Genomic DNA, 18,716 nt, shown 5'->3' on the forward strand with positions numbered 1-18,716 from the left:
TGTAAGGCCTCGTACACACGACCGTTTTCCTCGACAAAATGCATCAAGAAACTTGGTGGCAGAGCTTTTTTGCCGAGGAAAACGGTCGTGTGTATGTTTTTCGTTGAGAAAACTGTAGTGGATCTCCACGAGAAAAAAAGAGAACAAGTTCTCATTTTTCTCGTCGGGAGACTCAATTTCCTCGTTGTGTTTCTCGTCGGGCTGGTTTACGACGAGAAACACGTTCGTGTGTATGCTTAGAAACCCGCGCATGCTCAGAATAAAGTATGAGACGGGAGCGCACCTTCGGTAAAAGTAACGTTCGTAATGGAGATAGCAAATTCGTCACGCTGTAACAGACTGAAAAACGCAAATCGTCTCTCACCACACTTTTACTTAACACGCAGTAACATGAGATTAGTAAAAGCAGCCCCAAGGGTGGCGCCAGTGGAATCAAACTTCCCCTTTATAGTGCCGTCATACGTGTTGTGCGTCACCGCGTTTGAGAACGATGAGATTTTGTCTTGACAGTGTGTACGCAAAGAAAGCTTGACAAGATTCTCGACAAGGCTGACAAGGAACTCGTTGAGGAAAACGATGTTTCATTTACGACGAGTTGCTCGGTCATGTGTACGAGGCCTAACACTCCCAGTGGTTGTGCTCTCAACCAAACTGTCAAACCATCCAATGGCTGTTGTCATAACTGATCACATGTGCAGCATCATGACAGTTGTAGAATAAACAGAGGCAAAGATGGCAGTTTTCTTGGGTGAAAACGATAGGGGGGTTTAAGTGGGGAGCCACACATTGATTTCATTTCGACCAGTGTATCGGCAGCTTGAAGCCTAGTGCACACAATCAGAAAATCGGACGCAAAATATTGGTTTCTATGCGATCGTATTACAATCTGATCATTAGTACACAGCTTTCGAGAGCTGAACATGACAGTTCATCCGAAATTATCCGAAGGGACAAATACAAACATTTTTCTCGTACGATACCAGATCGATACATTTTCATTTAATCAGTACAATTTTTGGGGCAGATCCACATACGCTGCACCCGGCGCAGATGTAAGATACGCTACGCCGCTGTAACTTACTTGGCTTTGGTTTGAATCCTCAACGAATTTGCACCGTAAGCTACAGCGGCGTAGTGTATCTCTTGCGGCGTAAGGGCGCGGAATTCAAATTGGGCGGGTAGGGGGCGTGTTTCATTCAAATGAAGCACGTCCCCGCGCCGAACGAACTGCGCAAATGCGCCATCTGTAAAAACTCCCAGGGTGCATTGCTCCAAATGACGTCGCAAGGACGTCATTGTTTTCAACGTGAACGTAAATGGCGTCCAGCTCCATTCACGACGACTTACGCAAACAACGTAAATTTTTCAGAATTAGACGCGGGAACGACGGCCATACTTAACATTGAGTACGCCACCATATAGCAGCTTTAACTATACGCTGGAAAAAGCCGAACGGAAACGACGTAAAAAAATGCGACGGCCAGTCGTACGTTCGTGGATCGTCGGAAATAGCTAATTTGCATACTCAACGCGGATTACGACGGGAACGCCACCTAGCGGAAGCCGAAAAATTGCATCTAAGACCCAACGGCGTACGAAGATGTACGCCTGTTGGATCTAACACAGATGCCGTCGTATCTTGTTTTGTGGATAACAAAACAAAGATACGACGCGCAAAATTTGAAATTACGCGTCGTATCAAGAGATACGCCGGCGTAATTTCTTTGAGGATCTGCCCCTTTGTCTAAAAATACAATACAAATACAATAAATTACATCACTTCCAAATTTTTATTCTGTCGTACAAGAATTTTTCGTAACTTTAGTGACCTCATCATTTTCGATATGGAGACTAGCATGCAAAAAACAACATTTTGATGAGCACAGTTTCAATATTTTCTGGACCACAGTTTACTGATGATTTCAAATGCTGCAATGCATTGTTCTTTAATTAAAATTGCAGTGCTTATGGTTTGTTTTATTGACTTCTGCATAGACTCAATTATTAAAGTCATTTTCCAGTCCAACTCATTTTGGCAACAATGATCAGAAAAGAACATACAGATAATAAAAAAATGCTTCAAAGTGTTTGGTTGCCATGGGTAATATAAACACCTTTTGTTGTGTTACTCTCCCCTCCGGCAGTGTAACAATCTAAAATTAACTGACCCAATATACAGTATAAATTAGATGAATGTTACAAAGACTTTTGCCCAAAAGGCAATGCAAGCTGAGTTGTCCTTACAGCTTGCAACTGAGGCTAGAACCCCCCACGTCTCCAGACTCTTTAAAAAATACATTTACTAATTTAGAAAATTTACACATAAAATTCAAATGCAGTAAAACACACGTAACAAATACAACTAAAAAAAAAAAAAACACAAAACAAATTTCTGTTTGCTCAGAAGCTTGTGCCCGGAGGCGGTAATTCAGCTACAATTGCTGGTTTCTGAAGATCAAAGGAGTTTACAGTCAAATGTGTTGACATTATTATTTCCCTAAACTTCAATCCTGCCGTAGCTTCTGCTTTACATTTATGATCTGTGTTAGGTACAAAGAGACCGTGATAACATGGCTGCCATTTTCATGGGGCAGGAAACAGGTTGGCAATTCATGAATCAAGAACATTCTTACAAGAGGTTCTCAGACTACATTAACTTATTTGAACTTACTCATGATATAATAACACTTCTTGGCACGCCTTCTGTCCTATTTTTCATTTAATTTAAGTAGGATCATAATTTAATTAGGCAAGTGTATGATTCAGAATGTCTATTGTAAAGGGTTTATATGATGCGATATAAATAGTTTTTGCCGTGTAGTCTTTTAATTAAATGTACGTTTTCAATGTCGCTGTTTTCCAGCTTGTGGTGATACTGGCATTGTGTCAAGGTGAATGAGCAATACAATTCTAGGAAAAAGACGAATTAATGTGATACTTAAGGATTTAATGAACAGAAGGACTAAGTTGTGTTTAAAAGGTGTTTCTCTTTAATCCCTCTTTTGCTCCTTCTATCAATGGCTAATTCAGTTAAGGTGACCCTTAGACACAGGATGAAGATCTGTCAACTACAAGCAATTAAATATTAGAAAAATTATTTATTTAAATTATTTATTTAAAAAAAAAAAATATTCAAGTTAATACACTATGGCAATGTCAGATGTGCTTTTACTGTTTAACATTGTTTATCAGTCAAGACCCCAAATTAAACACATACAGGAAGCATCAGCACAAATTTTCATCCAGGCATTGTAGGGCACACTAGTCCACCCTGCTTCTATCTGTCAGTAATCTAGTATTCTTTGAACCTCTGTGATGCAGAAGAGCTATTTTTGAACATATCCCCTGTTGGTTACTTGCTATATTACCCATTAGGACGGCCTGATGTAAAAAAGGCCTACCATACAGTGCTGATGCACCCCAGCTGAAATATTGTATTTTGAAAGCTCCTGCCTGCAGCTGTCAGAATAACCCAACAGTGGCTGCATCTAATTGGAAACAGCTGCTGCATGGCTGTCACTTTTCCACCCAGCTTGCTTTGATGGATGTCAGGTGGGAGGGGGCTGACGGGCCACCCACTAAATTAATTATTCCAGGCACCAATTAGACTCAAATATGTCTTGGAAATTTGAATGTGGCTAGAGATATATAGCTAGATTCAGAAAGAGTTAAGCCGGCGTATCAGTAGATACGCCGTCGTAACTCTGAATCTGAGCCGTCGTACATTTAAGTGTATTCTCAAATTGAGATACACTTAAATGTAGCCGCGCCGTCGTATCTTAGCTGTCTAGTTCCGCCGGCCGCTAAGGGCGTGAACGCTGATTTACGCCTAGAATGCGTAAATCAGCGAGATACGCCTATTCACGAACGTAAGCTAGCCCGTCGCAGTAAAGATACGCCGTTTACATAAGGCGTTTTCAGGCGTAAAGTTAGTCCAACAAAAAGCTGGCCTAGCCAATGTTAAGTATGGACGTCGTTCCCGCGTCAAATTTTGAAACTTTTACGTCGTTTGCGTAAGCCGTCCGTGAATGGGACTGGACGTAATTTACGTTCACGTCGAAACCAATAAGTCCTTGCGGCGTACTTTGGGGCAATGCACACTGGGATATGTCCACGGACGGCGCATGCGCCGTTCGTTAAAAACGTCAATCACGTCGGGTCATGGTTTATTTACATAAAACACGCCCACCTCTTCACAATTTGAATTAGGCACGCTTACGCCGGCCCATTTACGCTACGCCGCCGTAACTTAGGAGGCAAGTGCTTTGTGAATACAGCACTTGCCTCTCTGACTTACGGCGGCGTAGCGTAAATACGATACGCTACGCCGGCTCAAACATACGCCGCCCTACGTGAATCCAGCTAATAAAGATCAGAGTTACACAGAACAACCTCAGGAAACACATTTCAAGTGACCTTGTAAGGTTCTCTCTGAAGTTAGGCTGCAGAGGACTGCACAAAACTATGTATAAATGGCAGTGTCTAGTGAATAAAATTAGTAGCCCATGGAAGGCTTTGACTTGTTCCTTTGTGGATGGGTGGTTGTTTAAGAAGTCTGTTGAAGTTTACAGTTCACAGGTGATAAAGCCAATGCATGTCAGGGGAAATGAGTCCCATTTCATCAGGGCTGTAATGGTAGATGTGGTCGGAACAGACCTGGAACCAAGATTCAGCTAAGGGTATAGCTCGTTTGGTCCCATCAAATTGTGAAAGTATGCACTTCCCATCCAAAAGTATTTTGTGGCATGCTTTTTCCGTCACCTTCAGAGAAGCAGTAGCGCCACACCCTAACAGGGCTCATCCAAGCCACACCTTCATCGTTTACAAACCCCTTCAAGGACAACATAGCCCACATCATAATCAATGCAAGATCATACGCCGGTCCAGCAAAAAAAGAAAAAAAAACATGCAGAGCAATACATGCACATTTGCCCATGTTTAACAATTTAGAAAGGGTACAGAAATATAACTGTCGATTTGGTATTATTATAGTGTGGCCTTAAAGTTGATGTAAACCCGATTCATGAAATTTGAGCCGGGCACATCTATCTGCAGTGTTTACTTATCTCTCTTCAAAGCACCAAGTCCTGTGACTTTCTCCTGCTCCGTTCTTCTGTTATGAGCAGCTCTCTGACACATGTGATAACACCAGGCTGAAATTTGTGTCAGGGCGGGTGCTATAAATAGATTAGCAGACAGCTGGTCAATTCATAGGCAGTGGCGATGCATCCATAGTGGGCACAGGAGCCCACTGAAAACAATACATAGATTCATGCATTGCATGAATCTATGTATTGTCGCCAGCGCCGCTGCCGCCCACTATTCAGATGGCCGGCCCCCTGGTGAGCACCGGCCATTTGAATAACGGCAGCTGGTTGGCTGTGGAAGGGTGTGCGTTCCCTGGTTAACACTGACACGCATCTCAGCCAATCAGGTTCACCGGATCTGGTTATCGGTAACCTGATTGGCTGAAGCAACATCGAGGGTGGGAGAAGACATCAAGGGATCGTGGAGGAGGATGGCTGACCGAGAAAGGTAAGTGCTGGGCGGGGGGGGGGCAATCTGGTGGTATTTTGGGGCAATCTGGCGGCATTTTAAGGGGCAATCTGGTGGCATTTTACGGGGCAAACTGGCGGCAATTGATGGGCACAGTGGTGACAATGGCATGGCACAGTGGCTGCGTTTGGCATGGCACAGTGGCGACAATGGCATGGCACAGTGGCGACAATTGATGGGCACAGTGGCAACAAGGGCATGGCACAGTGGCTGCATTTGGCATGGCACAGTGGTGACAATTGATGGACACAGTGGCAACAATGACATGGCACAGTGGTAACAATTGATGGGCACAGTGGCGACAATTGATGGGCACAGTGGCTGTGTTTGGCATGGCACAGTGGCGACAATGGCATGGCACAGTGGCGACAATTGATGGGCAAAGTGGCTGCGTTTGATGGCATGTCAGAGTGGCTGTGTTTGATGGCATGGCACAGTGGAGACAATTTTATGGCACAGTGGCTGCGTTTTATGGGCACAGTGGCGGCAATTGATGGGCACAGTGGCTGTGTTTGATGGGCACAGTGAGTCTGCAATTGATGTTTTTTTTCATTTGTTTGCCCCCGGCCCCAAAAAATTTGGAGCACCAGCCGCCACTGTTCACAGGACAGCTCTGTAAATCTCTGCCTATGTGGAGAGGGGGTGTGTGCCTTTCCTCCAATCAGCTGTCTCACAGTGTATAGCAAGACTCCACTCCCCCTGCTGGAGCAGGAAAATAATTCTAACATGATGTGCACTTTCTAAACCGTATATAAACGGTAAAGACAGCAGATATATATGTAGGGAGATTTGTTTCATCCCTGTGTATCATCTGAGGCTGTTCACTTCACTGGGTATATGTGAGGGTTTATATCCACTTTAACTTTCTCTTTGGATTGGTGGACTAAAGAAGACCACCTATGCCCCATCCTTCTCTGTCCTTCTCCACATGTATATATGCATTTCTTTTCCAGCAAAACCATATTTCTGCTTGGTTGCCCAAGAGCCAACCTCCTCGTTGGGGCAGATTTACTGAAGAAGTTGAGATTTTATCATTCAATAAATTGTGTGAATATTCACTTTAATTTTCAGATTATCTGAAAAGCAAAAGTAGGCAGGAATTTGCGTCCAACATGAATGGATAATTGAAGTGAATATTTACAAATATTCTCACAAATTATTCATTTAAAGGGGTGGTTCCCCCAAAATTCTTTTTTTTTTTTTAAATCCTTTCTCCCGCTTAGTACATGTACAATAATGTACTCCCCCGTCCCAGGAATCTATGCGCCAGCATTCTTAATTCATCCGAAAGTCAACTTTATAAAATAGAGCGATGGACGTTTCCATCTTAGCTCCTGGCAGTCTGAAGCCCTACATCCGTGTCTTCCGGGATGCGGCAAATCCAGTATTAAATAACGCGCGATTTGGAGTTCGGGGCTTGTGAATGCTTTCCTGGGCAGCGTGACGCTGTAAACCCAGGAAGCATTGCGGAAAAGGAAGGACAGAGCGACACGCCCAGCCCCACTGCACATAGACCAGGAAGTGCCTGGTTGATATACATGAAACACAGGTATGGAAGCGTTTCAATTTTTTGTTTACTGCGGAATCGTTTTTGCCTGACTGAGCCCGTTTGTTTAGAAGAATGTTGTATAGAAGGGTGAACTTCCACTTTAAGTAAATCAGCCCAACTATAAGAAAAAAAGGGCCCCTGGTAGAAGTAGTTCTGGGGGATGCGCTGACATCAGTGGAAACGGAGTTCCTAGCAACTACCCCCGTAACAATGTTATAAGCCTGGAGATGATGTCACGAGGGGTAATAAAAAAAAAAGGAAAAAAATAATGCTGAAAAAATTATGTCGGGACATGTTCTAGAGGGGGTAGAAGCAAGTTTTGCTGGTAAATTTGGGAAATGCCTGGATGCAAAATTGAATTCAAGGTTCAACATTCTTAGTTATACCTTGTAACACAAAGGCCTTGTTCACATATTCAGTACAGTAAAACCTTGGTTTGTGAGCATAATTCGTTCCAGAAACATGCTTGTAATCCAAAGCACTTGTATATCAAAGCATTTTTTTACAGGATATAAAAGAGAAGAGAGGCACCTCTAAGTGTAGCAATATGTTGCTAAATGTTGTACCTTCATTAAATGTAATCATATTGCTACACTTAGAGGCTCCTCTCTTCTTTTTTATACTCAGTTGTGACATGACACTACTCTTATATCAAGACATCGCTTGTATATCAAGGCAAAATTTATTAAAACATTTTGCTTGTCTTGCAAAACGCTCTCAAACCAAGTTACTCTAAAACCAAGGTTTTACTGTACCTGCATTACTGTACAATATACTAAAATAAGTTGTGTATAAAAACACATAGTAAAAATCAGAGCTAAAAAAAAAAACCCTACTTAATTGTTACTTCCTTTAACATGCTTGTACATGTAGAGAAAATCTAGGTGTGTGTAAATAAAGCCAAAGGGCAAAGTGAGAGAGGCATTTCTAAATAGCAGTAATATTATTTGTAGCCCCCTTTTAGGAAGGGGAGGGGGTTATGAGAAATGGCCCTACCGAAACAGGATATTGCACTAAACCTGTAGGTAACAAAGTCAGGCACTGTGTGAACAGAGATGATTCATTTCCTGGGAAAATTACCAATAATCGAATAAAAAGTCATTGGGAGCAGAGGAACTACTGCAACCAGCATTGAAAATGAATCCTACATATATACAGTATAGGACAGGGCTCAAAAGTCCTGAGCTACTAGCCAGGCCTCAAGGGCTACTTGCCACCAGTTGCCCCGCCCAACACCTGCCCCGTCCCTAATTTCCACCCCTAAACACGCCCTCATAAATTATCTCATGAAATGACACTTACATTTTTTATGCAAAATTAAGTTATAAAATAAATATTAACAACTTTATCCATGCCCAAAAATGCAGCCTGCCCGTGTCCACCAATGCAGCCTGTGTTTGCCAGTGCAGCCTGTGTCCGGCAGTGCAGCCTGTGTCTGCCAGTGCAGCCTGTGTCCGGCAGTGCAGCCTGTGTCTGCCAGTGCAGCCTGTGTCCGGCAGCGCAGCCTGTGTCTGCCAGTGCAGCCTGTGTCACCAATGCAGCCTGTGTCTGCCAGTGCAGCTTGGGTCACCAATTCAGCCTGTGTCACCAATGCAGCCTGTGTCTGCCAGTGCAGCCTGTGTCACCAATGCAGCCTGTGTCTGCCAGTGCAGCCTGTGTCTGCCAGGGCAGATTGTGTCCCCAATGCAGCCTGTGTCCCCAATGCAGCCTGTGTCCCACAGCTATTGAAATGAAAGCTGTTATGTTCCCCCGCGCTCTGATTAACCAAGCGGCGGCTCTCCTCTCTCTTCCCCTGCAATCGCTGGGAGAACGGCTCCCATACAACCCGCCTGCCAGCGGTGCTCGCCCCCGCCCTGCTCCCAGGCAGCCCACACTCGCCAGCCCTCAAAATCTGCTCGCAAAATGCGAGCAGGCAAGTGGAATTGTTGAGGGCAGGTATAGGCACACCGGTATGGAAATAATACAAGCTTTATGTAGGGAAAGAATAATTCCGCGTACGCACGACTGTTTTTTCATGACGAGAAAAAAAAATCAATTTTTTAACCACTTAAGGACCGCCTCCTGCACATATACATTGTCAGAATGGCACGGCTGGGCACAAGCACGTACAGGTATGTCCTCTTTAAGTGCCCGACCGTGTTGTACTTTACCGCGCTTTGCTTGAGCATTTTTTTTTTCACAAACATGTGTATGCAAGGCAGGCTTGAAAGGAATCACGTCGAGAAAAACTTAGTTTTTTTACATGACATGAACAACGGTCGTGTGTACGCGTCATTGGAATAGTACAGCGTCCAATATAAACAGGAATTATTAGCAAAGGGCCCAACAAGAGTCCCTTCAAAAAAATGTTGCGGCAAAGTTCAGTTGCAGTGGCCCCTGAGGTTCATTGCAATGCAGCGTTCATCTTGGTGTTAGAGACCTGAAGAAAAGATCAGCAGTGATGAGGAGATCCTCTTGCTGTTGTCCAACCATACTGCAATGCAGATTCTCACCAGTATGGCCCTGATACTCTGCGTCTGAGGCCCCATACACACGAGAGGATTTATCCGCAGATACGGTCCAGCGGACCGTATCCGCGGATAAATCCTCTCGAGGATTTCAGAAGATTTCTATGCGATGGCGTGTACACACCATCGCATTGAAATCCGCGCTGAAATCCTCTGCCGATGACGTGTCGCGCCGTCGCCGCTATTATGACGCGGCGATGGGCGCGACGCTGTCATATAAGGAATTCCGCGCATGCGTCAAATCATTACGACGCGTGCGGGGAATCCCTTTGGACGGATGGATCCGGTAAGTCTGTACAGACGAGCGGATCCATCCGTTGGAATGGATTCCAGCAGATGGATTTGTTCAGCATGTCAGCAAATATCCATCTGCTGGAAATCCATCCCAGGGGAGATTTATCCGCGGATAAATATCCGACGGAGTGTACACACCATAGGATCTATCCGCAGAAACCCATTTGATGGGATTTATCTGCGGATAGATTCTATGGTGTGTATGGGGCCTTAGTCCTTGGTAGTTTCTAGTCTGTCACACAACCAAACCTCTAACTAACTGAAGTGGCCATCAGATGCCTAACTGGACTCTAGCTTATGCCAGTTATTGAGCCCTGAGCTAAAACCAGCTATAGAAATCCAGACCAGAAAGGACAGGGTTAACTAAAATAACAGGAGCTGCATATAAACTCTATTGTAATAAACAGGTTCATCTACTCATATAAAGCAAGGTGACCACTACACACACCTTATCACAGACCTAATTAGACCTAATTATCTAGTATAGTGCATGTAAGATAACAAGGCGGCAGATACTCCCTGTCTCTAATCTTTAATTACATACATACACTATATTATCAAAAGTATTGGGACACCTGTCTTTACACACACAAAAACTTTAATGGCATCCCAGTCTTAGCATGTAGGGTTTAATATTGAGTTGGCACATCTTTTGCAGCTATAACAGCTTCAACTCTTCTGGGAAGGCTGTCCACAAGGTTTAGGAGTGTGTCTATGGGAATGTTTGACCATTCTTCCAGATGTGATGTGGACAAGAAGGCCTGGCTCGCAGTCTTCCTTTCACACTGAGGCATTTTTCAGGTGTTTTAGTGCTAGAAATAGCACCTGTAAAGCGCCTGAAAACTGCCTCCCATTCATTGCAATAGGTGCTTTCACAGCCGGGAGGTGTGCTTGCAGGATGTTAAAGTCCATCTTTGGGGCGGTTTGGGAGTGCTGTATACTGGCATTTATATATATATATATATATATATATATATATATAAATGCACTGATTACTGTGAAAATGACACTGGCAGTGAAGAGGTTAACCACTAGGTGGCGCTGTAGGGGTTAAGTGTGCCTAGGGACGTGTTCTAACTGTAGGGGGGGTGGGCTGTGTGTGACAACCGATTACAGGAAGCAGTGATTAGTGTCATTGTCACTAGGCAGAGCAGGGAGATGCTTGTTTATATCAGCATCTCCCCGTTCTTCCTCACCGTGAGACGATCGCGGGTATCCTTGCGGCAACTGAGTCGACGGGACTTGCGGTCGGGCTTGCGGCTGGTGCGTGTGTCCACAATGCCACTTCCTTAAAGTGGACGTACAGGTATGCACTTTTGCCCAGCCAGGGGTGCCATTCTGTCAACGTATAAGTGCGTGCGGCGGTCGGCAAGCAGTTAAGAGCCCTGCTAGGGGGCTTTAGTGAAATATCAGGGGTCTAAACAGTGGGAATCTGCGCCACACAGGGGGATTAGGGTGTGCCCAGGCACACCTGGCACACCCTGTGCGCACGCCTATGCAGCTATAGCTTTAGATACAGGAGTGCCTAGGCACACCCACATACTAGAAAGTGCACTGCTATAGTTTAGAAGGAATTCAAGACAAAAAAGATACACTTTCAGGGTAACCCATAAATATTTCTAAGGCCCCCGCTTTACTGCCAATTTCATGGCGCTATTCGGCCGCTCGGGGCTTAGAAAGGGTTAAAAAACACTGCAAAGCGCATCTGCAGTGGCGCTTTGCTGACGGTATAGCTGCGGTGTCCCATTAATTTCAATGGGCAGGAGCGGTGGAGGAGCGCTCCTTCACTGCTCCAAAGATGCGGCTAGCACGACTTTTTTTACCGTCCTGCTATCCCTCGGGGCTTTCACACTGGAGGCACAGCAGAAGCTGTTTCAGGTCGGTTTGCAGGCGCTATTATTAGCGCAATAGCACCTGCAAAACGACCTAGTGTGAAAGGGGTCTAAGGCCCCTTTAACACTGAGGAGTTTTTCAGGCGTTTTAGCACTAAAAATAGCGCCTAAATACTGCCTGAAAAACTCCTGCCCTGCAGTCTCAGTGTGAAAGCCCTTGGAGTGGTGCACTAGCAGGACCGTTCCAAAAGTCCTGCTTGCAGTATCTTTGGAGCGGTGAAGGAGTGGTGTGTTTACCGCTCCTCCACCGCTCCTTCCCATTGAAAGCAATGGGAAACCGCGGTAATACCGCCCACAATGCGCCTCTGCAGAGGTGCATTGTGGATGGTATTAACCCTTTTTCGGCCGCTAGCGGCATAGCGTCAGCGCACCTCCCGCCCCAATGAGAAAGGGGCCTAAATGTTCCATAGTTTTTGGACGTATTTGGGCAACAAATCTCGTAAATGCGCACAAAATATAAAAGTATGAATGCCTTACAGGTAGGTGTGTGTTGTTTTCTAACTGTTGATAGAATTATTTTATTCTATGAAACATTGGGGTAGATTCAGTAAGCAATTGCGTCTGCGTAACCATTGTTACGCAACGCAATTGCTTAGTTGCGCCGGCGTATCGACTGCTCCTGATTCAGAAAGCTTGATACGCCGACTGCAGCCTAAGATATGACTAGCATAAGGCTCTTATGCCGTCATATCGTAGGCTGCATTCTTACGATGGCCGCTAGGTGGCGTTCCCGTAGTGGTCAGCGTAGAGTATGCAAATTGCATACTAACGCCGATTCACAACCCTACGCGCGCACTGCGTATGCATTTTACGTCGTTTGCATTCGTCGGGTTCCGCGTAAGGCTGCTCCTGCTATTAGCAGGGGCAGCCAATGCTAAGTATACCCGTCGTTCCCGCGTCGCGATTTAAAAAAATTACGTTGTTTGCGTAAGTGAATCTTGAATGGCGCTGGATGCCATTTACGTTCACGTTAAAGCAAATGATGTCCTGGCGACGTCATTTGCCGCAATGCACATCGGAAATTTTCCCGACGGAGCATGCGCACTACGTTCGGCGCGGGAACGCGCCTAATTTAAATGATCCACGCCCCCTACGGGATCCTTTAAATTACGCGCCCTTACGCTGGGCAGTTTTAAGGAGCGCCCGCGCAAATTACGTAGCTACTGCTTCATGAATGTTAAAACGGTACGCTGCGCCTCCGTAAGAGGGCACAATTCGTACCTGAATCTACCCCATTGTTTTTTTGGGGGGAAGAACTGGCCAAAATTCTGTTCTGTCTACAGGTAGATTCATTTGGCTTTCATTATGGTTAAGTTGTGTGTTTCTATCCAAAAGTTTACCCTAACGTTAGAAAAAAAAGAAAAAAACACAAAAGGTCGCTTTAGTCACTGCTGGTGGACAAAGACAATGGCGAGCGGTACTGTAAAAGCAACCTGTTTTATTACATTGCATCATGTGAGCACACACACAAAAGTCATACAGTATATTTTCAAAGCACTAGTAATTTCCCCTGGGCAAAGGGGTAATTAAGATTCTTTATACTTTTTGTACACTCCAGGGGCTGGGATGTGTGTTACACCCTTTTGGTGAGTTGACTGAATTAATGCGTGATTAGAGATTATGTTTACTTTTATTCTATATTAAACTCAGGTTAGCTTTCATTTATACTTGCAAATACCTTTCATGTTTATATTGATACCTTATGCCGCGTACACACGAACGGAATTCCGCTCAAGCTTGGCTTGCATACACACGGTCACACAAAAGTTCTCTGAATTTCCGACTGTCAAGAACGCGATGATGTACAACACTACGACGAGCCGAGAAAATTAAGTTCAATGCTTCCCAGCATGCGTCGAATTGTTTCCGAGCATGCGTCGGAATTTTAAGTCTGTATTCACAAGGGGGTAGATTCAGGTACGACTTGCCCATTTCTTACGGAGGCGCAGTTTTAACACTACGCCTCCGTAAATTTCCTGCGCTACGCTTGATTCACGGAGCAGTAGCTCCGTAATTTGCGTGGGCGCTCCTGAAAAATGCACGGCGTAAGCGCGCGTAATTTAAATGATCCCATAGGGGGCGTGAATCATTTAAATTTGGCGCGTTCCCGCGCCGAACGTAGTGCGCATGCTCCGTCGGGAAACTTTCCCGAAGTGCATTGCGGTAAATGACGTCGCAAGGACGTCATTTGCTTCAAAGTGAACGTGAATGGCGTCCAGCGCCATTCACGATTCACTTACGCTACACTAATAGCAGGAGCAGCCTTACACGGAACCCGACGAACGCAAACAACGTAAACTGCGTACGCAGGGCGCGCGTATGGTTGTGAATCGGCGCTAGTATGCAATTTGCTTACTCTACGCTGACCACTACGGGAACGCCACCTAGCGGCCTGCGTAAGAATGCAGCCTACGATATGACGGCATAAGAGCCTTATGCCAGGCATATCTTAGGCTGCAGTCGGCGTATCGAGCTACCTGAATCAGGAGCATTCGATACGCTGGCGCAAGTAAGCAATTGCGCTGCGTAACTATGGTTACGCAGACGCAATTGCTTACTGAATCTACCCCAAGGGCAATCTACCTGCCAAGTGCTTCCTAAACAATGGTCAGATATATTATACTAAGACAAATGTGTATTTAACCACTTAAGACTCTGACCATTATGCAGGTAAAGGACCTGACCCCTTTTTGCGATTCGGTACTGCGTCGCTGACAATTGTGCGGTCGTGCGACGTGGCTCCCAAACAAAATTAGCGTCCTTTTTTTACCACAAATAGAGCTTTCTTTTGGTGGTATTTGATCACCTCTCCGATTTTTATTTTTTGCGCTATAAACAAAAATAGAGCGACAATTTTGAAAAAAATGCAATATTTTTAACTTTTTGCCATAATAAATATCCCCCCAAAAAAATATATATAAAAAAATATTTTTCCTCAGTTTAGGCCGATACGTATTGTTCTACATATTCTTGGTTAAAAAAATCACAATAAGCGTTTATTGATTGCTTTGCGCAAAAGTTATAGCGTTTACAAAATAGGGGATAGTTTTATGACATTTTTATTAATATCTTTTTTTTTACTAGTAATGGCGGCGATCAGTGATTTTTTTCGTGACTGCGACATTATGGCGGACACATCGGACACTTTTGACACATTTTTGGGACCATTGTCATTTCCACAGCGAAAAGTGCTATAAAAATGCACTGCTTACTGTGAAAATGACACTGGCAGTCAAGAGGTTAACCAGGAGGGGGCGCTGTAGGGGTTAAATGTTCCCTAAGGGAGTGTTCTTACTGTGGGGGGGCGTGGCTGTGCGTGTGACGTCACTGATCGTCGTTCCCTAACACAGGGAACAGACGATCAGTGATAGCCACACTGGGAAGCACGGGAGAGGTTTGTTTACACTTACCTCTACCCGTTCATACCTCTCTGTGACCGGACCGGAAGGATGACCAGGCCATTTCTTGCGATACGGCACTGCGTCGCTTTAACTGACAATTGCGCGATCGTGCCACGCTGTTCCCAAACAAAATTGATATCCTTATTTTCCCATATATAGACATTTCTTTTGGTGGTATTTAATCACCTCTGCTTTTTTTTTTTTTTTGCGCTATAAACAAAAAAAAGAACGTAAATTTTGAAAGAACGCTGGGCCATATTCTCATAGAAGTTACGATGGAGTATCTCAGGATACTCCATCGTATCTCCCTTTTTTGGCCCGTGTATCTATGCGACTGATTCTTAGGCCCCATACACACGATAGAATTTATCCGCAGATACGGTTCAGCGGACCGTATCCGCGGATAAATCCTCTCTAAGATTTCAGAGGATTTCAATGCGATGGCGTGTACACACCATCGCATTGAAATCCGCGCTGAAATCCTCTGGCGATGACGTGTCGCGCCGTCGCCGCTATTATGACGCGGCGACGGGCGCGACGCTGTCATATAAGGAATTCCACGCATGCGTCTATTCATTACGGCGCGTGCGGGGAATCCCTTTGGACGGATGGATCCGGTAAGTCTGTACAGACGAGCGGATCCATCCGTTGGAATGGATTCCAGCAGATAGATATTCTGTGCATGTCGACAAATATTTATCTGCTGGAAATCCATTCCAGGGGAGATTTATCTGCGGATAGATATCCGACGGAGTGTACACACCATAGGATCTATCCGCAGAAACCCATTTGATGGGATTTATCTGCGGATAGATTCTATGGTGTGTATGGGGCCTTAGAATCATTTTCGCATAGATACACTTAAGATCCGCCATCTGTAAGTCACTTACACTGGCGGATCTTAAATGTAATGACGCCGGCCGCCGCTAGATGGCATTTACGTGAAGGACTCATTTGCGTATGCAAATGATCCTTCTACGCCGATTCCCGAACGAGTTCGCGTCGCGTAACCGTCGCTAACGTCATTTGCGTAAGCGGAAATTTAGTCCTGCTATATGAGGATTAAATTTCCGCAAGTCCCACGTAGGCCATGTTACGGATGGCGTCGGGTCCGCGTCGTGTTCTTTCGTCGGGTACGTCGTTTCCGTAAGTCGTTCTTGAATACGACTTTACGTCAATGACGCACACGTCGGCGTCATTGACATTTTCCGCCGAGAACTGGAGCATGCGCACTGGGCTTTTTGAAGCCCGGCGCATGCGCAGTTCATTAGAATCGGGGGCGCGCTTAATTTGAATACAAGCCGCCCCCTTGGAGATCCGCCAGGCTACGCCGGGGCATTTACACTCCGCCGTCCCAACTTACGGAGCAAGTGTTTGGGGAATACAACACTTGCTCCTGTAAGTTGGGACAGCGGAGTGTAAGTGCCTTAAGCGCAGCCCACGGATTTTTACAGAGAATATGGGCCGCTGTCACCACATAACACAAATTGACCAGCCACGGACTTATATATCAATATCATGAATTGCAGTGCTAAGTTACATTCTCTTATGTAACCTGTGTGCAGAGATTTGTACAGCCATTTTAAAAGTGGCCATACACACTGATTTTATTATTTGACTGATGTGCGTGTTAACAAAACAATCAAATCAGCAAACAATCTAAAAGCCATAATTCCCCTGCTGATCGATTTAGACTTATACTTGATTTGATTTGATCAGCCAGGGAGGAAAACTATTGATCGTGCTGCATCAATCAGTACATTCTTTGTTCATAAATTCAATCATATTTTCGATCAATCGGAGTACGAGATTGCATGGTGAAAATGCTGGTTAAAAAGCAAGGAAAGTGACAGTCGAATCCAAAAGGGATTTAATTTGCTTTAGGGTTCTTACTAGGTAGAAGAGATCAGAGAGCGGATGTTCACTGGTCTCCCCCCCCTCTACATGGTGGCATGTGGAAGTGTCTGGGCAGCTGAACAGTCACCTGATCATTTCCACTTGACAGCTGACAGTCAGTTGGCTTGTCAAATTTACACACAGTGGCCCGGATTCAGAAAGACTTACGACGGGCGTATCTGTAGATATGCAGTCGTAAGTCCGAATCCGCGCCGTCACAACTTTAAGCGTATGCTCAAACTGAGATACGCTTATATGTTGCTAAGATACGACCGGCGTAAGTCTCCTACGCCGTCGTATCTTAACTGCATATTTACGCTGGCCGCTAGGGGCGTGTACGCTGATTTACGCCCAGAATATGTAAATCAGCTAGATACGCCTATTCACGAACGTATGCCCGGGCGTCGCAGTACAGATACGCCGTTTACGTAAGGCTTTTTCCGGCGTAAAGTTACCTCTGCTATATGAGGCGCAGCCAATGTTAAGTATGGACGTCGGGCCAGCTTTAAATTTTCCGTCGATTACGTCGTTTGCGTAAGTCGTTTGCGAATATGGTTGTGTGTAATTTACATTCACGTCGAAAGCATTGGCTTTTTGCGTGTTAATTTGGAGCATGCGCACTGGGATACTTTCACGGACGGCGCATGCGCTGTTCGTAAAAAGCGTCATTTACGTAGGGTCACAATAAATTTACATAAAACACACCCACATCTTCCACATTTGAATTCGGTGGGCATACGCCGGCCTATTTACGCAACTTTGCTTTGTGAATACTGCACTTGCCTGTCAAAGTTGCGGAGGCGTAGCGTAAATAGGATACGTTACGCCCGCACACAAATACGCGCTCCCTACCTGAATCTACCCCAGTATGTGCATACCCCCTAGTGGCAGCGAAATGCATGGAAAGCTTGAGGACAGCTCGGCTGACCTCGGCAAACCTTGGGAACTGAGTCTTTCGGAGAATTGCCAAGGTCAGCCGAGGTGTCATTGGCCGTTTCCAAGGCTCTCCAGCGCCCCTCACCTCTGGCCGCACGCATGCGGTATTGCATGCCATTGAAGTCAATGCGGAACAAATTATTTTCGTTTCCATTGACTTCAATAGGGAAACTCGCGATATGCGAGTACTTTGGATTACGAGCATTCTCCTGGAACAGATTATGCTCATAATCTGAGGTTCCACTGTATATATATATATATATATATATATATATATATATAAATCTAAATGGTGTTCAGGTCTAGGCATCTTCCCTTCCTACTTATATCAATTACAATTTTTTTTTTACCTTCAGCTGAGATAAAAAAAACATAGAAACTCCTTGTTTCCTTTTCTTCGACAGGGTTGGAAGATCTGTACTGAAGGAAACCATTATTTTAGTGAGATGGTTGGGCCTGTTGCTCAAATGTATATGAGTAGCAAAGTCACTCTGAGGACCCTTTGAGCCTATTGGTCCATGACATTGTTACAAGCACCCTGCCAGGTCCCCATGTCAGAGTACAGTATGTAAACTGAAACCGAAACTTGACAACTGAGCTTATATTTTTTATTTAGACACCCTAGAAACATTAAGGGGCAGATCCACGTAGATCGGCGCTTCTCTCTGCCGGGCGTAGCGTATCT

The sequence above is a fragment of the Rana temporaria genome, chromosome 2 (assembly GCF_905171775.1).
Source record: "Rana temporaria chromosome 2, aRanTem1.1, whole genome shotgun sequence".
Taxonomy (NCBI): domain Eukaryota; kingdom Metazoa; phylum Chordata; class Amphibia; order Anura; family Ranidae; genus Rana; species Rana temporaria.